Here is a 23,144-nt window from a genome sequence, read left to right as displayed (position 1 = left end):
AACAAATTGATTTTCACACTCTTTAGAAGACTTATCACATTTATTGTACAAATAGTTGTACACACAATAATTACTTTACAATGCATAATTTTAAAAAGAAGACTGATGAAATGTAGGCTCTATCCAAAAGTATCAACATTTTTCATTTCAATTTTTCAAAAATCAATTATTACTTTATATCTACACAAGACACTGCTTTGCTTGTGCCAATTGCATTATTATAACATGGAGAATGATAATCTTAACATCAACAATGTTTCTAACAAGCCTATCACCTATAGTTTGACACAGGGAGCCATTCCAACATAAAATAATCTGCAGTTTCCTTAAAAAAAAAAGCCACATTAATATTACATAGCATTAAGTGTGCATAACGAAGTGACTTGGTAATTATTTCAAATAACATCTCAGCATAGGGTTATAAAATGCATAGTAGGTGTATCACATATTTTGATGTAATACAAATTTTGATACAAGCTGCTTTTCTTGGAGAATGCCAGGAATTTCTTTTCAGCTGGCTTCTGTTGGAGTGAGAGGGACAAACCTTGACACTATTTCACTCTGGCAAATGCCCACAGATTGTTGGGAAAAATGTCGCATTTAAAAAACCGACAACAGGGCGACATCTGGCATCTCTCTTGGTCGCTGTTTTACAATGCAATACATGTCTTGAGCACATCTACGGTAAGTTGACAATTATAGCAGGTTTATAACAGCAGTGGCTCCATAAGAGCAACAAATCATTAAAAGCACCGAGATGGTAATAGGAACATGGCTCTGCATACTCTTCAAGATCTCATGTTGGCGATCACGATGTACATGCAACAAATTGTACAACACATATTAGTTTCACGCCACAGTAAACAACAACAGGATCCCAGAAGCATTCACAGACACATACACTCATACTACACTGACTTGAAAAATGTAGGGACAAAAGTAACTTTCGCATGACGTGTCACTGCCAAGTAACATAGCTCGATGAAACTATACTTAGAAATAACTACTTGAATATAGTACAGAAGGTAGTGGAAGAAATACACTATGACATGAGAAATGATGCTTTCATTCAAAAGACAATAATTACCCTGAAGTAATCATGATTTATGATGGTCCCCTGGACATTACAAGAAGGGTGTGTAATCACCAAGGATGGCAATGCATACTTTGCAACGTGCTCCCATGTTGGTCACAAGATTGGTAAGGAGTTTTTGTGGTAGTGTGTTCCATTTCTCCACCAGTGCAGCGGACAACAGCTCAGTGGTTGGTTGTGCATGTGGCCATGCTGCAACATATCTCCCCAACATGCTCGATGGGATTTCACTCTGGTGAATGGAAAGCCCTACCACAAGAACTATATACCAAACTTGTGGCCAGAAGGCAAGAACTTTCCATGATTTGGAGACAGTACATTCATGGAACATTACAGCTCTCCACACCATAACACCTAGACTAGTAAAATGAACATGTTTGACAATGTTCCTGGGTGCATTACTTGTGGGCTTATGGTGGGAGCACTTAATGCACCCCAACAACATTGCCTAACATGATAGATTTGGTTGTCTAGTTGTTATGATGTAGGGAAGCATACTCCTGTTGCAAGGGCATACTGCCTTCAAATCTTTGAACACAGTACACTCACCAGTCAACATCTTTGTGACACTGTTCTCCTTCTCGATGATTGGTTTTTCAGGAGCGAATTTGGACACAACTTCATTTTTATGGATGACAATGCATGTCCGCATCGAACAGTGCAGGTGGAGCAACTCAAGGATATTTGGTCGATGGACTGGCCTGCCCATTCCCCTGGGTGAAATCCCATCGAGCATGTTGGGGAGATATGTTGCAGCATGGCCACATGTACAACCAACCACTGAGCTGTTGTCCGCTGCACTGGTGGAGAAATGGAACATACTACCACAAAAACTCCTTACCAATCTTGTGACCAACATGGGAGCACGTTGCAAAGTATGCATTGCCATCCTTGGTGATTACACACCCTTCTTGTAATGTCCAGGGGACCATCATAAATCATGATTATTTCAGGGTAATTATTGTCTTTTGAATGAAAGCATCATTTCTCATGTCATAGTGTATTTCTTCCACTACCTTCTGTACTATATTCAAGTAGTTATTTCTAAGTATAGTTTCATCGAGCTATGTTACTTGGCAGTGACACGTCATGTGAAAGTTACTTTTGTCCTTACATTTTTCAAGTCAGTGTAGTATGAGTGTATGTATCTGTGAATGCTTCTGGGATCCTGTTGTTGTTTACTGTGGCGTGAAACTAATATGTGTTGTATAATTTGTTGCATGTACATCGTGATCGCCAACATGAGATCTTGAAGAGTATGCAGAGCCATGTTCCTATTACCATCTCGGTGCTTTTAATGATTTGTTGCTCTTATGGAGCCACTGCTGTTATAAACCTACGCATGGTTTTTTTTTTTTTTTTTTTTTTTTTTTTTTTTTTTTTTTTTTTTTTTTTTTTTGCTAGCGCAAGTATCCTATCCTTCGGTTGACGTATATAGCAACTAGGCTTTTCTACTGTGAAAGAAGTGATATACATAACATTATGTTCGAAGATTGGATGTAAGTGATGTATCTCCATGATCTGTTCTCTCTGTACTATAATGTTTTTTTCCCAACATATGTCTATGCTTTTAAATCTTTGCAATGCATCATATGTGGTAACGTGTGACATCAGCAGTCAAAGCCATTAGGTTGTATCTCATTCTGCAGTATTACTTTAAGGAAAGTATTCAATATAATATGATTTACTGTAATGTTGTGCATATATGTATGACAGTTTCTTTTGCTTTAAGAAAATGCTTACCACATATCCCGTTTCTTTTTTAAAGTGTAGTGCACAGAGTGTGCAACTTACACATGCATAAAATGACAGGAATTAAGACCCATCTCTAAAGTTTACACGGGAAAGAAACCGGAATTTTTTGCCTATGGCAGAGAGGGAAACACATTTACAGCATATTTTGTTGTATTTGTAATTGATTGTACCTTTGCGGCAGGAAACTTCAATGTGAGGCTAGCCCGTAAATAAATCCTACTTCAATCGCATTCATAGACTGTAAACAGACAGCCACATATAAACCTAACTTAGACCACAGGATACGCTACAGGAAGTCTGCCACTTCAGGCAATACTTACTTGAGCCATATTTTATAGAATAAAAGAACAATATGTGCAGACACAAGTAATTAACTGTTTGTTTCTTGCATGTAGTTTATTTCATTGCTTTCAATCAATGGTGGTGTAAATTTTTTCTCCCCATTTGTGAGTCAGTGTGGTATTGCCAGCACACTGCCCCAACCCCACAACAAAGGTGTTGATTCAGGAACAGTTGTTAGGTTGAAGAATCAAACTCACGTTCTCATTATGGTGTAAAGTCTTTGCTCAGTAATCATGTGCGATTACGTTGATTTTAGTTCAGGGTTAAATGTATTTTCTTAAGTAAGGCAATTTTACAAAATTGTTAAGTGATTGTTAAATAATCACAAATGGTATCTATATATTTAGAGTTGCAAGCAGAACACTGGACATTACAGAAGGCAGAACTTGGGATCACCATGGATGGCAGCGCATGCTCTGCATTGTGCTCCCTTGCTGGCCACAAGTTTGGTATATGGTGATCCCAAGTTCTGCCTTCTGTAATGTCCAGTGTTCTGCTTGCAACTCTAAATATATAGATACCATTTGTGATTATTTAACAATCACTTAACAATTTTGTAAAATTGCCTTACTTAAGAAAATACATTTAACCCTGAACTAAAATCAACGTAATCGCACATGATTACTGAGCAAAGACTTTACACCATAATGAGAATGTGAGTTTGATTCTTCAACCTAGCAACTGTTCCTGAATCAACACCTTTGTTGTGGGGTTGGGGCAGTGTGCTGGCAATACCACACTGACTCACAAATGGGGAGAAAAAATTTACACCACCATTGATTGAAAGCAATGAAATAAACTACATGCAAGAAACAAACAGTTAATTCCTTGTGTCTGCACATATTGTTCTTTTATTCTATAAAATATGGCTCAAGTAAGTATTACCTGAAGTGGCAGACTTCCTGTAGCGTATCCTGTGGTCTAAGTTAGGTTTATATGTGGCTGTCTGTTTACAGTCTATGAATGTGATTGAAGTAGGATTTATTTACGGGCTAGCCTCACATTGAAGTTTCCTGCCGCAAAGGTACAATCAATTACAAATACAACAAAATATGCTGTAAATGTGTTTCCCTCTCTGCCATAGGCAAAAAATTCCGGTTTCTTTCCCGTGTAAACTTTAGAGATGGGTCTTAATTCCTGTCATTTTATGCATGTGTAAGTTGCACACTCTGTGCACTACACTTTAAAAAAGAAACGGGATATGTGGTAAGCATTTTCTTAAAGCAAAAGAAGCTGTCATACATATATGCACAACATTACAGTAAATCATATTATATTGAATACTTTCCTTAAAGTAATACTGCAGAATGAGATACAACCTAATGGCTTTGACTGCTGATGTCACACGTTACCACATATGATGCATTGCAAAGATTTAAAAGCATAGACATATGTTGGGAAAAAAAACATTATAGTACAGAGAGAACAGATCATGGAGATACATCACTTACATCCAATCTTCGAACATAATGTTATGTATATCACTTCTTTCACAGTAGAAAAGCCTAGTTCCTACATACGTCAACCGAAGGATAGGATACTTGCGCTAGAAAAAAAAATACATGCGTAATATTGGCATGGAGTACCTCAGTTACGTAATAAAAGTTTTACATGTGTTGGCTTTTTCATCTTTGCAAGTACTAGTGTCAGTGGAAGAATAGGATACTGTCACTGTGGTTAGCAAACTACACATTTGATCAGTATTTAAACCACTTGAACCAATACAATCTACACAAAATGCTACTCGTATCAGAATGCTTTCATTGACTGATTCGCTTTACTTGACAATGATGTTGCTATTGACTGACTAAATTACATGTCCTATGCTGTGTATCTTTACTGTCATTGGCTGGCAAGATCACGTGTCATGAGCTATGATTGGCTCACAGGAGCAAATCACAATTGGATTCAGTGTTTCGGAAGCTTCTGTGCTACATTTGGTGGAATTAGTGTTTATACTTTGCTGATATGAAAATATGCAGTATAAATATCGCTGCACATGCAAGATATTTCCAAAATGTCCCTTTTTTTCCTCTCCTGGGATTAGATTCCTTAAGTGTAAGGAAGTTCTACGCAGGTGTATAAAACATTCGTCATTCAAAGGAATGGTAAGTTTTACAACTCCGAGGGAAAGTATATAGTCACTTAATACAGAAGAAATGTACTTTCATCTGGGAAAAGGTGTATTTTTAACTGGAAAATTCTGGAAAAATCCAGGATTTTTTTTCTCTTCCACATATACACCCCCAATGTAGGCAGTCCAGCAGCAACCATACTCATTCTGATCTAAGTGGAACACTTTCTCCACATTTCACAAATTTTGCCCCTCTGTTAATGAGTGGCATCCAGAATATTCATCATCTAATGAATCTTTGCAGGTCTTCTGTCACTGGATGCTTGATAGGCTTGCCCTAACATTTTTTTCAAGTGTTTCTGCACTCATTTTTCGAAGTCTTTTGCACCACTTTAAGTTGTGCAGCAGTTTGGCATTTTAAGTGTCACAGAAACACAGTGTGGGGACGTAGAACCACTGGCTCTACACCCCCCACCCCACCCCCCATAAGATTGCTGCCCTACCGTAGTAAGAACAACTGTATCTTTGTCAGATCAGTTCTCTGTAGTACACACATTGTGCATAAGCTGCAAGAATAAAAGTGTTCATAGAAAGAGACGGGAGTGCAAATGATTATCATCGTAATTACCATGCCTGCTCCCCACTACCTACAGTGGTGACCCCATTATTTTCTTTTCAACCACGCCCACGAAATACCGAGTTATACTCACACCGGAAAGCCGCCGATCACCATGGGATACAAAACTTCACACCACGAAGAATACGCCCCATGATGGTGCTTCATCACCTGGCATAACTACAGATGATTTATTTGTGCATCTGTTTGGTGTTCTCACTGATTTCTAGATGATATAACCAGTGCAACTGTTTTTCTCAAACTGTCGACAATGTTCCCATTATTTCAACAACCGCCAAACAAGGGCATCGTTACCTCTCTCCAAACGGATGAACATACTAAATCACAAATCAAGCACAATGTTATCAGTGAAGGTGGTGGGATAAAACCTGCCGCTCCCTTAATTAATGGTGCTACACCAGCAGTTACCATACATAGTGAACAATGGCCACCTGCCGCTGTCCCCGCCTCCCACCTAACCAGTGCTAATAATACACTGATCAATGACAGTGTTAATGTACTACATCACACTTATTTTTATTCTAATGACTCAGCGTGTATCAACATTCTGTGTGCAATGTACCAAATTATGGACACCCTTCAGAGTACCGCAATTGTTGACAAACATCGCCACCATATACGACCACCTTCCACTGCAGAGAACCAATATTTACGAGTTATTGTGAACAAATCTGACCTACAAGTGACCTTCCTAAACCAGACCAAGTTCTTCCATGGCTTACACCTCAACTTTACATTCCGCGCGATACCATACATCCACCCGGATGACGTAACACTCCTTGATCCTCATCACGTCATTGCAATGATGTCACACTGACAACAGCCGTGCTGCCGGTCCAGGCCACACCTGCCACAAGACATCACTAAACAAGCAGGCACACTGTGTCTACATGCAAGCAAGCAGTATTTTCACACCTAGTGACCACAACATATCCATATGGCAAGCCTGAGTGCAAATATGACAAGTACACACAGTGTACCTACAACAGCCACCACATTGGGTGACCTACACCCTTGTGCCATCCGCCATGATTGGCACCAACCAGGATCAGACCACAGCGCTACATTCCTCGCCAATGCACAAGCCGTGTCACTCGTGCCGCCTCCCGTGATAATCGGTCATGACACCCACGTTACCGGCACACCTACCGCAACTACTGTGCCATGACGCCAGCTGCCGCCTCTATCAGCACCACCAGATGATATTCACGAACTCGCACCATGTACGTTGCACGATTACAACCATCTCATACTGGTTCCAGCCCCTCGCTACCAGGCAGATTAGCACAGGCCACATACCAAGTTACATCTGCCGCCACTGCTAGTTATTCTCCACAAGTATGATTCACATTCTGCGAGTGTATGATGCAGTCGGCCAGGATCACAGACAACCATGACAAGTTTTTGGTGCTTTTGAACCATCTCCACACTAACACTGATCTTATCAGTAACCTCCTATTCCACACACAAACCACTGACAGATACGAGACAGTGAAGATGCTCATACCACAGCACATGTCACGTTCACCTGAACATCATCTTCACCTAGCCATCGCTGAGACAGCACGGGGCCACAATACCCTATCAGCGCTCTGCCGCAGGTTACGCCTCTGAATTGACACAAACCTCTTACCTGCCACAAGACGTACATATGGCCATGCTAATGCATGAGGACAAACTGCTGGAAACCCAGTTATGCCTTGCTGACCAGATGTTTGCCCTCGCGCAACATCACACCTTGAAAAACACTCCCATCGGCTCCCGGCACCGACATCAACTCTGGTTGCATCTACAGCCAGTCTGCACACGGAAATTACTGTGCAGTGCCTGGCCAACCATCAGGTGCCGATCTGCTCCAACCTCAGCCGAGCCCTTCCATGCCGCGCCCACAGCAGCCTTGCAAGACTCCGCTGTAGCGAGGCACCAGCAATCAGATACCACAACAGATCTAAGTGCTATGTTTGTATCGGAATGTAAACAACCAACTGCCACCACATTCAAACCCAGCTGTCAACCCACACCTAATCTTCACAACTACTCACTCGGCCAGGATGCTGCATCTACTCAGCTGCACCACCCCTGATGGTTCCACACACGCTTTGGTGCCAACACGCACCACTGTCATCAATCCTACAGCTACCCAAACTAGTACAGTGGCCTGATACAGGCACATCAGGTCGATCCCCGGCTTCAAGCCACCTCACTACAAAACATGACAACACTGATCATATCCCATGTCTACATTCCAACAGCGTGCAGCTCCTTGTCTACAACAACCGTCTTAGAGCGTACTTCCTAGTCGACACAGGTGCCGAGGTTAGTACACTGGCACCTCGTACACCATTCGCTATACAACAATGTTCCATGAACGATTCAGTGATTCCCGTGATAGCACGGCCTCTATCCCAGTTCATCTGAACAGCCACACCCTTTGCCAACGGATGTTTCTCGTGGCCACCACTGTAGAGGCGGTGTTGGGCACAGATTTTTTGAGGCATTATAATCTTCTACCATACCTGGGTAAGTCATTACTACCACATCACAACGAGTCACACGCCGATCAGTGCAGAGTAAACAGTCACCACCTACCGACAGTTGAGACTCCACTGCTTACTCCTCCTACCTCTCAAACAATACTGGACCTCATGCTAAACTGCCAGACATTGTTCGAGAAGCTTAAAACCATGACTGCTGCATACACCAACCTTGGTCTCACCAATGCCAGCTCATGAGCAGCTAACGAACACCTATGCAACCGCTGCTCCGAGCTCACGGCACAATTGCATATCACACAGGAACCGCTGTTGTCGCACCAGCAACAACGGGAGCCACATGCCCGAGACGCCGCCAGGTCTTCAGAACCACAGGTCTTTCCAGTGCCTCTTGCTTCTGGTGATGATGCTCCCGCAAGCAGGCTGTGCAAAAACAGTGAAACTACTCTCATGAGCAGGCCAAATGTAAACAGTGACACCACCTCCATGAGCAGATCATATGCCTCACGCACTACTCCATGTGAGCCCCATAAAAAGATTAACATTGTAGGCGACGGTACTATACACAGAATTAATACAACCCCTTGGCCCAATGCTGGCCTCATTGCCTCACCCTCACAAACCAAAGGTGGTCAAGGTCGCAATCAAGGAACTGTTATGTGAGGGCACCATCAGGCCATCATACAGTGTGTGGACTTAATCGATTACTATGAGAATGAAAAAAAAGATAAAATGTGGCACCTGTGTGTGGACTATAGACATTTGAATTCATGCCCCATCATTGATAGTTTCCCCGTGCCCAATATTCAGGACGTCTCACAGGAACTAGCTGGTGCGTGATTGACTGCAAAAAGAGCTTATTCGTAGATCCCAAAGACGGCAATAATTACACCTTTTGGCCTATTTGAATTCCTCTTTATGCCCTTTGGACTAAAGAACACAGCCCAGACTTGGCAACATTTCATTGATGGCCTTTTTTTTAAACAACCACACCATTCTGCTGTTGTTACTTGGACACTGTAATTATCTTCTCACAAACAATTGAAGATCATGAGAAATAACTTCAAGTGGTGTTCGACAAAGTAGCAGAGCATGGTGTTGTGGTCAACAAGGACAAATGCCAATTCTGGCAAAAATCTATTACATTCTTAGGCCACCTCGTAGACACTTAAGAGCATCCGCCCCACCCCGAAAAAGATAGATCAAATCCATAACCTACCACCCCAATTAATTTTTACCAACAAAACCTCCCCCATGCCACAGAAACACTTCTGCCACTCACAGTGTCATTCCACAGCAAGAACACGCCAGCCAAACATAAGTTCACTTGGACTCCTTATATGCAAGCAGCTTTTGAGAACATCAAAACTGAGCTCGCTCAGAACACCACCCTGACACTCCCATCGCCTGATGCCCATGTGGTTATATCAGCCGATGCCAGTGACTGGACGATTGGGATGGTGCTACAACAGGAAGTCCCTGGCGTAACACAACCCCTATGGTTTTTCTCATGGAAACTTAGCAACTCCCAAAAAATGCGGTCAACCTTCGACTGTGAGCTTTTAGCGATATACGAGGTGTTTCGGTACTCCCGAGATGACATTGAGGGCAAACCGCTTACCATCTACACAGACCACCACCCTCTGGCTGACACTAGGAAAAACCTGCCAGCCAATACCTCCCCTCGATGATTCTGCCACTTGGACTTGATTTCACAAAATATTATGAATGCCCGCTACGTACAGGGAGCAGGAAACTTGGTGGCTGACTACCTCTCTCAACTCTCCGCCAAATCCACACATATTGACTTCGACCAACTAGCACAGGCACAAGCAATGACACCAACCTTCAAAATCTGCTATCTGGACACATAATTGGCCTCCAGCTCAAGCAGCGCACCATTGCAGGCACAACCAAACTAGTTTGGAGTGACATATCCCATAGTAGGCAATGACCAGTCGTCCCACAGAACTCCAGGAAGATAGTTTTCAACTCCCTCCACAACTTGTCTCACCCCGGAGTACACCCGACACGGAAACTCATAAAGGAACGTTTCGTTTGGACTAACATTAAACAGGACTCCGCTGCGTGGATGAGAGCCTGCATCCATCACCAACAGGCCAAGACAAAACATCAAGACCAACTGCCCTTTGGGAAATTCCCCATCCCGAAGGGCCATTTCCAACATGTCCACATAGACCTGGTGGGGCCACTCTCAGATACAAGTACATCCTGTCAGATATAGACGGGACAACTCAATGGGTGGAGGCCACACCTCTGACTGACATCTCGGCTGACACCATCGCCCGAGCTTTCATTGCACTATGGATTGCACGCTTCGGCTGCCCAGAGTCTCTGACAACTGATCAGGGTAAGTAGTTCGAGTCAGCCCTGTTCTCCAGACTCTGCCCCCTTTGTGGGTGCTACCCGTTCCACACGATAGCATACTATTCTCAGTCCAATGGACTTGTGAAACGGTGGCACCGCACCAAGACAGCACTCATATGCCATGACCAGGAGTGGACAGAGGCCCTCCCCTGGGTGCCGCTGGGCATACGAGCTGCCTACAAAGATGATCTGGATGCCAAACTGGCAGAGGTGCTCTACAGGGAACTGTTCACCCTTCCAACAGAGTTCGTATCACAAACCACTGACCCCGTGGACGTCAACCTGCTGGACCTAGTAAAATGTGTCAGGGACAACATGCACCACATCTGCATCCCTCCACCATCCCACCACGCCAAACTGACCATCTTTTTGAACAAGGACCTGCAGTTGTGTACACACAAAATGTTCAAGACTGACGCCATCAAACCCGCCCTCCACCCTGCATACAGTGGTCTGTACAAGGTGTTGAAACAAGGGCCGAACACTTTTGATATCTTACAAGCTGGAAAAATGACAACAGTGTCACTCCACTGCCTAAAAGAGGCATGGACTAAAGCGGACACACCTGGTGTCTACCTTCAACCAGTCCCAGCTCCAGGCCCCTCAAGCCAATTTACATTCAGCCTAGATATATCCATAACACTGCAAGACTCACTACTCATGGTTAGGGCCAAATCTGACAACAGACAGCCAGGCTACAGCACAGTCTTGAGGTCATTGGAGCACTCAATACCCCTTCTGCTTATGATTGACACAGCAAGTCAGAAATCCACTCTTTCTTCGGGCAGCTACCTCCTCATGTCAGCCCCACAGCACCTCATGACGACTGACATCCTGGACACCACTGCTGATGGACCAGCAGCCTCACCAAGACCGGATGATACACCACCAGCACCTATGCTACACACGTTGTGTATATGCTGCAAGAATAAAAGTATTCATAGTAAGTGACGGGAGTGTGAGTGATTATTTATCATCATAATTACCATGCCCGCTCCTCACTACTAACAACAGCATTAGCAATCTAGTGATTTATGTGAAAGCTCAGAGGTGCCAGATTCAGGGGCTGGCTATGCAGTTGAGACAACCACCACCATTCAAACAAGCCAAAATATTTCTGTATTGTTGCTCCTAGTAGCCAATTAAACTTATTACTTTTGAGTCAGATGTGATGTCAGAACCGTCTGGGTTCAGAGGTCATCCTCAGTTCGTACAGGTGGTTGGCGGAATTGGTGTAGGCGGAAAGCCTCGCTCGCGGGGTGGAATCAGAGCTAACTATTTGTAGTATCGTTCCCAGAACCGATCGCGGTCCTCTGGTTTGGAGCCGAGTGGAAGGCTTAAACCAGAGGCTCAGACGATTCTGCGGAGATCTGGGGTGCAAATTTCTCGACCTCCGCTATCGGGTGGAGAAATGTAGGGTCCCCCTGAATAGGTCAGGCGTGCACTACACGCCGGAAGCGGCTACAAGGGTAGCGGAGTACGTGTGGAGTGCACATGTGGGTTTTTTAGGTTAGAGAATTCCCTCCCTAGGCCCAACAAGACGCCTCCTGAGACGCAGCAAGGTAGGAGTAGGCAAGATACAACAGGGAATAACAATATTAATGTGCTAATAGTAAACTGCAGGAGCGTCTATAGAAAGGTCCCAGAACTGCTCTCATTAATAAACGGTCACAACGCCCATATAGTACTAGGGACAGAAAGTAGGCTGAAACCTGATGTAAACAGTAATGAAATCCTAAACTCAGATTGGAATGTATACCGCAGAGACAGGCTGGACAGTGAAGGGGGAGGCGTGTTTATAAGCGATAAGAAGTGCAATAGTATCGAAGGAAATTGACGGAGATCCGAAATGTGAAATGATTTGGGTGAAGGTCACAGTTAAAGCAGGCTCAGACATGGTAATTGGATGTCTCTATAGGCCCCCTGGCTCAGCAGCTGTTGTGGCTGAGCACCTGAAGGATAATTTGGAAAATATTTCGAGTAGATTTCCCCACCATGTTATAGTTCTGGGTGGAGATTTTAATTTGCCGGATATAGACTGGGAGACTCAAACGTTCATAATGGGTGGCAGGGACAAAGAATCCAGTGAAATTTTTTTAAGTGCTTTATCTGAAAACTACCTTGAGCAGTTAAACAAAGAACCGACTCGTGGCGATAACATATTAGACCTTCTGGTGACAAACAGACCCGAACTATTTGAAACAGTTAACGCAGAACAGGGAATCAGCAATCATAAAGCGGTTACTGCATCGATGATTTCAGCCGTAAATAGAAATATTAAAAAAGGTAGGAAGATTTTTCTGTTTAGCAAAAGTGACAAAAAGCAGATTACAGAGTACCTGATGGCTCAACATAAAAGTTTTGTCTCACGTATAGATAGTGTTGAGGATCAGTGGACAAAGTTCAAAATCATCGTACAATATGCGTTAGATGAGTATGTGCCATGCAAGATCGTAAGAGATGGAAAAGAGCCACCGTGGTACAACAACCGAGTTAGAAAACTGCTGCGGAAGCAAAGGGAACTTCACAGCAAACATAAACATAGCCTAAGCCTTGCAGACAAACAAAAATTAAGCGAAGCGAAATGTAGTGTGAGGAGGGCTATGCGAGAGGCATTCAATGACTTCGAAAGTAAAGTTCTATGTACTGACTTGGCAGAAAATCCTAAGAAATTTTGGTCTTATGTCAAAGCGGTAGGTGGATGAAAACAAAATGTCCAGACACTCTGTGACCAAAATGGTACTGAAACAGAGGATGACAGACTAAAGGCTGAAATACTAAATGTCTTTTTCCAAAGCTGTTTCACAGAGGAAGAGTGCACTGTAGTTCCTTCTCTAGATTGTCGCACAGATGACAAAATGGTAGATATCGAAATAGACGACAGAGGGATAGAGAAACAATTAAAATCGCTCAAAAGAGGAAAGGCCGCTGGACCTGATGAAATATCAGTTTGATTTTACGCAGAGTACGCGAAGGAACTTGCCCCCCATCTTGCAGCCGTGTACCGAAGGTCTCTAGAAGAGCGTAGCGTTCCAAAGGATTGGAAAAGGGCACAGGTCATCCCCGTTTTCAAGAAGGGACGTCAAACAGATGTGTAGAACTATATCTCTAACGTCGATCAGTTGTAGAATTTTGGAACACGTATTATGTTCGAGTATAATGACTTTTCTGGAGACTAGAAATCTACTCTGTAGGAATCAGCATGGGTTTCGAAAAAGAAGGGTCGTGCGAAACCCAGCTCGCGCTATTCGTCCACGAGACTCAGAGGGCCATTGACACGGTTTCACAGGTAGATGCTGTGTTTCTTGACTTCCGCAAGGCGTTCGATACAGTTCCCCACAGTCGTTTAATGAACAAAGTAAGAGCATATGGACTATCAGACCAATTGTGTGATTGGATTGAAGAATTCCTAGATAACAGAACGCAGTATGTCATTCTCAATGGAGAGAAGTCTTCCGAAATAAGAGTGATTTCAGTTGTGCTGCAGGGTAGTGTCATAGGACCGTTGCTATTCACAATATACATAAATGACCTTGTGGATGACATCGGAAGTTTACTGAGGCTTTTTGCAGATGATGCTGTGGTGTATCGAGAGGTTGTAACAATGGAAAATTTTACTGAAATGCAGGAGGATCTGCAGCGAATTGACGCATGGTGCAGGGAATGGCAATTGAATCTCAATGTAGACAAGTGTAATGTGCTGCGAATACATAGAAAGATAGATCCCTTATCATTTAGCTACAAAATAGCAGGTCAGCAACTGGAAGCAGTTAATTCCATAAATTACCTGGGAGTACACATTAGGAGTGATTTAAAATGGAATGATCATATAAAGTTGATCGTCGGTAAAGCAGATACCAGACTGAGATTCATTGGAAGAATCCTAAGGAAATGCAATCCGAAAACAAAGGAAGTAGGTTACAGTACGCTTGTTCGCCCACTGCTTGAGTACTGCTCAGCAGTGTGGGATCCGTACCAGATAGGGTTGATAGAAGAGATAGAGAAGATCCAACGGAGAGCAGCGCACTTCGTTACAGGATCATTTAGTAATCGCGAAAGCGTTGCGGAGATGATAGATAAACTCCAGTGGAAGACTCTGCGGGAGAGACGCTCAGTAGCTCGGTACGGGCTTTTGTTAAAGTTTCGAGAACATACCTTCACCGAAGAGTCAAGCAGTATATTGCTCCCTCCTACGTATATCTTGCGAAGAGACCATGAGGATAAAATCAGAGAGATTAGAGCCCACACAGAAGCATACCGACAATCCTCCTTTCCACGAACGATACGAGACTGGAATAGAAGGGAGAACCGATAGAGGTACTCAGGGTACCCTCCGCCACACACCGTCAGGTGGCTTGCGGAGTATGGATGTAGATGTAGATGCACATTGGTGCACTATATTTTACATCATATTTTTGACAAGGTAATAGGTTTTTTACTGTTATGAATACACTAAGACAAAAAAACACACACTATGAAGAAATTACCCTTATGGGATGGAAAATCATGGATATGATGTACATGTACAGAGAAAAATTAGATGATTTATTCAAAAGAGAGAGCTTCACAATTTGAACAAGTCAATAACACATTGGTCCACCTCAGGTCCTTAGGCAAGCTGTTATTCATCTTAACACTGGTTGATAGAGTTGTTGGATGTCCCTGACACCACTGCAAATGGGCTTGTTGGCACACAGAGGTCAGTGCAAGGGGCGTCTTGAGCTCCAGCCCCCTTTCTTTGAGCTGACTATTAATGGTCCTTGTGCGCACTGAAGCACCAGTTGCATGTTGGATCTATGATAATAACGGAACGGGGGCTCTTGAGTGCCTCTCTGATGATTGCTTGGTCCTCCCATTCTGTTGTCACTGTAGGTCGACTGCTTCCTTCTTGACATTCTGTTCGGCCATGGTTCATCCATTCCTGCCAGCACCACGAAATAGTGGAATCGATCCTAATCAAGCATCAAGTTATTTGCCGGTTACTCTAAACAGCTTCTTTGAGTACAACTGCACACCCTCTTTTAAGTGCTTACGTCTGTGTGTATGTTGTTCATTCGCCTGTCTGTGAGGCATAGTTATTAGTAGACCGCGGATTTTAGGTAAAAACCTATTTTGTTCCTGAGTTCCTATTTGCATAAAAATTTGTACTTTTGCGTTTCATGACTATTTACACTTAATAGCGTTAATTCTATAGGACCTCAAAAAGCCTATTTCGACGTTAGTGCCTATTTCGGCTTTAATATCCAAAAAAGTGCCTATTTCATCATATAAGACAGTGGCTCCAAGTTTTTCCACACTATACGACAGATGGAAAAAAATATTTTCTACCCAGCGTGCCGCAAGGTGGCTAGTTGATATGCGCTCATGCTCTGTATTTGCCTAACACTTAGGTCTTTTTTTATTTTTTTATATCACTATCCCTGTTTATACCAAATACTCTTTATAGGTTTTTTATTATTCATATGTAAAAAGTAGATCACGGATCTTCAGGTTAAAACCTATTTTTTTTCCTAAGCTCCAATTTGCATATAAGTTGGTACTTTTGCGTTTTATGACTAACTAAACTGAATACCGTTAGTTCTATAGGACCTAAAATTGCGTATTTTGACGTTGACGCCTAATTTTGCCTATTTCGGCATCAAAATCCTAAGAAGTACCTATTTCGTTAATCTGACATAGAGTTCTTGTGTTTTCAAAAATTAGAAAAACGAAGTAAACTTAGGGCTTTACGTCTCGTCGAAGGCGAAGGTCGTTAGAGACTGTTTACAATTCCTTTGCTTACCTTACTACCAACAGCACTCGGCACGGTTGGATGGTCATCCATCAAAGTACACGCCGAGCGCGACAGTGCTTAACTTCGGTGAGCGAATGGGAACCGGTCAAAGATTTGAGTTACACATTAGAATCGAACGTGTGAGTACTAAATGTTATATTTTAAAATATTTCGTTCGTAGGATTCTGGCCAGCTGTGTATTTTCGCAAAGAAACGGTTTCATAGGCCTCAAGCTGAGCACGGGTTAAAAAATCACAATGTTAATCGTAGACGCCCTCTATAGCTAAATTACTGCCCTTCGCGCGTTTTCTCGCTGCTGTCTATAGGCAGTCCTATCAAACTAATCTGTTTCGTGAAAGGTATTAGACGTGAATTTTCCGGTTCGAAAAATAATTTGCCAGTAGTGAGATGTTTTCATCTGAAACACCGATAGATTCTATTCGCTTGTTCAGAACGCGCGGTCATCTGTCAGGTGCCATATGTCCAGCAACGAGTACGGTACTTCCCCTACCGCTCCCATACACGGCAGAAAAAAAATAATAAAGAAAAAAGTCATCGTTCACTTTTCCCAGCAAAAACAAATCAGCACATTGTGTAGCGACCGACGTGTTAGGTGTTACTGACGTTCTAAGTGCAAAATAAATTCTAGATTCCGTGTGAGAATACTACGCCATGCCGAAAACAGCTACTTCAAAGTCTACTCATATAAGGCAGTGGCTGCAAGATTTTCCGCATTGTACAACAGATGGGAAAATAATTTTCTGCCAAGCATACAACAAGGATGTTAGTTGATGTTTTTCTTAAACTTCTTATTTTCCTGTCACTTAGGATTCTTTTTTATCGCTATCCTTTAGTAATACAAAATACTCTTTATATGCGATTCTAAACTGCATTTCCCTTTTCTCTCGTATTAGGTTTCGAGTGTTAAGAAATCTCACTTAACTCAGCATGCAGATGGAATCGCACATAAAGCTAATGTTGAACGAAAGTCAAAATTGAAGCAAACTCTTTTAACCCATAAATCTGGTGACTCCTCCGAAAAAAACAAGTTCTGCAGTGATTTGTGTCATGCACTTGAGGCAGCAAACATCCCCTTTCAGAAACTAGAAAACCCTATTTTCAGAGGTTCTCTTGAGAAGTACTGCCATCAGTGTATTCCTGCAGAGTCAACTTTACGTAAGAATTATGTGGATTCAGTATACAATGCTGCATTGCACAGAATCCGAGATGATGTTGGAGAATCTTGTATATGGATTTCTGTGGATGAAACTACTGACAGTCTTGGCCGTTACATTTTAAACCTGATTATTGGTAAGCTAGATCCATATGCTCCATCCAGGGCTCATTTGATTTACTCAAAACAGCTTGCAAAAACTAACCAGCAAAAAATAGCACAGTTTGTGAACAATGGGCTTAAGGTGCTAGCCACGCCCAAACGGAGTGGATGAGAATAAGGTGCTTCTGGCCGTCACTGATGCTGCTGTATATATGACAGCAGCATTTCAACTATTAAAAGTATTCTACCCATTGATGCTGCACGTAACTTGTGTAGTGCATGGGATCAACCGCATAGCAGAGCAAGTAAGACTACAATTTCCTAAAGTAAATAAATTAATATCTATGGTGAAGAAAATTTTTGTTAAGGCACCATCAAGAATACAGGCATTCAAAGAACAGCTTCCAGATATCCCATTGCCGCCAGAGCCGGTTGTCACCCGCTGGGGCACGTAGCTGATAGCAGCAGAATACTATAGTACGCATCTCTCAGCTGTCCAGAAGGTGGTTGAAAATATACCGGAGGATGCTGCATCTGTAACTGCAGCAATGGAGTTACTCAAAGATTCTTCTTTAAAACGGGACTTATCTTACATTAGGGCCCACTACACATTTATGGCAAGAATAATTTCACAGTTAGAAGGCTCAGGGAGACCTATCTACAACAATATATCTTTGCTTGAAGAAGTCAAAATGAAAATTAATGAAGCGCCAGGTGAAGTAGGGGAAAAAAGTATGGGCAAAAATGCAAACGGTTTTGCAGAAGAACACTGGCCTGAAGGAGTTGTGTGCAGCTGCCGACATGCTTAGTGGAAAATCCAGCACTCCTGATTGCAACATTCCTGTCCAACACGTGCCGAAAATGAAGTACGCCCCTGTCACATCTGTTGATGTAGAACGTTCTTTTTCAGCGTATAAATTGATTCTGACTAACAAGCGCCACAGTTTTTCACTAGAAAAGATTTTGGTTATTTATTGTGAAGCCAACTTTGGTCAGAATATGTGAAACTACGAATGTATTAATTAAACCATTGCCACATCATTTTTCCGGAGATCTTTATCTTGCAGGAACTCAAAAATATTTGGAGTTATGTTCAACATTAATGTTGTAGATTGCTGTGCTCTGTAACTGTGTAAATATTCATACTGTCAACACTGTGTATTTTATTTTTATTTTCTCTGCATCATTTTTATTAGAGCCTATTTTAGGTTTTATATAGCCTAAATGAACTACCGAAGGAGCCTATTTTAGGTGCCTAAAACACGCTTTTTTACTACCCAAAAATCCGTGGTCTAGTTATTAGGCAACTGAAGGCACGGAATGAAATTCGCAGACTTTGTCCCGGATTTAAAATGGAAAGTTTTAAAGCACTACACAGAACATAAATGTCCATAGTCAAATGTTTAAACTATATGCAGTATTTATACAAGTTGTGGCCAGTATTTGAATACACTGATCGCGTTGCTTTTACCCATCACCATTTCCAACACAGATCACAAATTGGGACACGGGGGGAACTTCACGAGATGACTAGGCCCACATTCACACAGCGATTCACGATCTTGCTTAATGCCCCATTTGTTGGGGCTGTCCATGGGTCTTATAATGCCTGGGCACAGTATATTTAATGACTTCCACGCACATCATCCTTCCTCATGACCAGGCAGCAATTCTTCAACTTTGATACATTCCAGATGATCAGTATACCTCTGTTTCTAGAGTTCAGTCCTGGCATTTCATGTGTCTGGGTAGATCACGTAACTAATGAGGAGGTATTGAATAGGATTGGGGAGAAGTTTGTGGCACAACTTGACTAGAAGAAGGGATCGGTTGGTAGGACATGTTTTGAGGCATCAAGGGATCACAAATTTAGCATTGGAGGGCAGCGTGGAGGGTAAAAATCGTAGAGGGAGACCAAGAGATCAATACACTAAGCAGATTCAGAAGGATGTAGGTTGCAGTAGGTACTGGGAGATGAAGAAGCTTGCACAGGATAGAGTAGCATGGAGAGCTGCATCAAACCAGTCTCAGGACTGAAGACCACAACAACATACTGAAATGGAGCACTTCCTGGACTCAGGCAAACTGATTTTCATGAAGGGGATTGGCTGAGATGTTACAAATCTTTTACCACTCTTCTATCAGGCAGGGCTATGTCTGTAATTCAGTACAATTTCGGTGTACATGTTTGTTTTGAACAACCTGTTCATTAGCCTGCAGATTTCATTCAGGGCAATATTGGTATGAGATTTGTACCATGCATAACTATCATATTCTGCAGCAGAGTGCTACAGCTCTTGTCCTTACATCTGAGGATGGGCACCCCAGGCCCCTGCCAGATCCATTCACTGTACACAGCAGACTTATGTAATGAAACCTTTGCCTTGATGTTGTTACAATATACTTTGAAGGTTAGAGAGCAGTCTAAGGTAACAGATAAGCTGGAGTCCTATGTTCCAACTATACTCCTTTCTTGTTTCACAAGATAGCTTCCCTGAGGCATCTTTGTTCTTAGTTTTCACTGGACTTGGGTTGAGATGATTTTCCTCATAATAGTGAAAGTTTTCATAGCATTAGTGAGGTTTCATTCCATAGTTTTTACTCAGGAGTCGGCAGGACCACGTCGGAGCTTACAAGGACTCAACAGTGAAGTTATCAGCAATGACTAAGTCCTCTGCATTGAGACAAGTCTCTGTATGAGGTGCAAGGGGTTGGTTATTAGGATATACATTAAACACCACTGGTGCTATAGAACATGGACTTGCGAAAGACCATTGTTCTGTATTTTCCATCTTCTCTGCTGGCCTTTAAATTTGGCAAAGAAAGGTCAGTCGTGCAGTAGGGTGGCCATAATTTTTGTAAGCTAGAAGTCCATAGTAAGATGGCAGGGTGTCATTAAAACTTTCTGATGATGTACAGTGCCATATACAGAAGAGAGATCAACAGAAGCTACCCCAACATCACCACATTGAAACCCATCTTTATGCTGTGTCAGGTTAAGAACCTGTGTACAGCAGCTCTTTACTGGTCAGAATCCTGCCTGCTCTGGAATCAGACAAGGTTCAGCAACTGGTATTATATGACTCAGCATTCTTTGAAATATTTTATACAGGTGACACAGGAATAAGATGAATGTGGATCTGTTTTTAGCATGTTTCAATATTGCACACATTTACTCTTCTTCCAGATTTTAAGGATTTGACACAGTTCCAGACAATTACTGAAAAGCTGCAGGATCCATTGTCTGTAACATTTCTGAAATGGTGAATGTTCTCAATACAGATATTGTCTAATCCTGCTGGCTTACCTGTACTCACTTATTCTCACTGCATCTTACAGTTCTTCTGTACTGAAGGAATATGAGGGACAGGGTGTTTCTTATTTGGTATTTATTTGAAACTTTGGTGGTCATTTTCAATTATTTGTTTTGCCATTTATTTGGAGATGAAAAGTAGTCTAGCTGTAATGTTCCTGACTAGAGGGCCTTTTTGTGTGGTCATTATACAAACATCTCAGTAGATTCCAGGCTTCTCTGATGTTTTTTTTGCCATGTCTAATTCTTCCATCAACTTAACCCAATGTTTTCTTTTTATTTCACTTATGTGCTGGATTAGCTGGTAACCAGCCTAGCTTGTGCTGTCACTGAAAGGCAGTCCTCCAAAGACTAATAATATATTCTGGGGTTTGAACCCTGTACATGGCATCGACCTCCTGGTAATCAAATTGTATTTCATAACGGGGCTCAAGGACATAAATCAGAATGTAGTTGTAGTGATCAATTGGAAGGAGGGGATATCTGAAAAAGTGCTGTCCTTATGTATTCACAAAAGCTAGAAGGGCTTGCTAGTAGCTTAAAATTTATTAAATGATTATAAAATAGTTCCTTACTGATTGAGACTAATGGCACAACAGATGGAGCTTCTTTAGGAGTTACAAATATTGGGTGACTGATGTAATTGTTGAGTTGCATAACTCCCTCAAATCAAACAAGGGTGTGGTCAAGTGTCATGACATTGTGGGGCCCAACATCACCAAACTTAACCAAGAACAGACAGCACAGAGGATAGCTGATGTGGAGCAGAGGATGTGAAGGAATAAGAGAGAAATCGGGAAGACTGCCATCTTCATTGTGACCTTCAATTCTCCAACGCTGCCTGAACATTATGGCAGGCGTCCTCCATCGCTTGCGACAGTATGGGCATACCATCGCAAGCCAGCACCCAGCATTTTGCTAGAAATAATTATGTATCTTGGAGAAACCATATGAAGATGAACCTGAGAAGGTTCAAAAACCAGTTCATGGAATAAAACATAATTATTAAAAAAATTTATTGGCTGCACTTTTATTTTTACATTCAGTTAACAGTCATGGGTTCTAAAATATCCATAATGGACAAGCATAATCTGGTATTGTTCTTGTTATATACAGTCTGTTAAAATAAAATGCCTAATATTTTGAGAGATGATAGTAACCATCAAGACAAGGAAAAGAAGCCAATTTTATGGGCTCTAAAATGCATACCTTAAGAAATATGAGCACTTGTTCAATAAAAGACTTGTGTTTCACAGTAGCAATTATCCAAAAGCTCATAGCTCTTAAGACATTTTAGAGCGCATGTTTTGATGGTTTTTAAAACCTCTCGAAATATTTGACACTTTTTTAACAACTTGTATAAATGATCTTCCTCCATATATCCAAGAGAATAAATAGTTCTGTTTTCTGACAATGCGTATATTACAATCAAGTCTAATGGAGTAACTTCAACGCTTTTGAAAATGTAAATAACATTATTCTTGAAAATTAATAACCAATTCTCTGCAAATGGACTGTCACTAAATTTAGATGAAACATGATACATGCAATTCCATACTGTTACAGTTCATCTTAGCTCAAACTTTTGCATTACAGATTATATCAGATTTTGGAGATGAAAATGTATGAAAGTTTAACTGCTTGTCCTATTTCCACTCACTATGTCTTATGGCACCATATTATGGGGTATGTCGTCACTGATGAAAAATATGATTATTGCACAGAAGTGTGTGATAAGGATAATGTGTGATGTGAACTTCAGAACATATTGTAGACAGCTCTTTAAACAGTAAAGGAAGCAGGCAACAGCCTTCCTTATTGTTGTCAACAATATATTCCCATTCAAAAACAGTAACATTCATCAATACTAGAAAAGAAGTGGTTTGCATCACCCATCACTCAGCCTTAGTGTGGCACAGAAAGGAGCAAGATATTCAGCCACAAAAATCTTTTGTCAACTACCAAATGATAGAAAGAACTTGATGGATAATAAAATTAACT

The sequence above is a fragment of the Schistocerca nitens genome, chromosome 6 (assembly GCF_023898315.1).
Source record: "Schistocerca nitens isolate TAMUIC-IGC-003100 chromosome 6, iqSchNite1.1, whole genome shotgun sequence".
Taxonomy (NCBI): Eukaryota; Metazoa; Arthropoda; class Insecta; order Orthoptera; family Acrididae; genus Schistocerca; species Schistocerca nitens.
Note: the sequence above shows the minus strand (reverse complement) of the source record.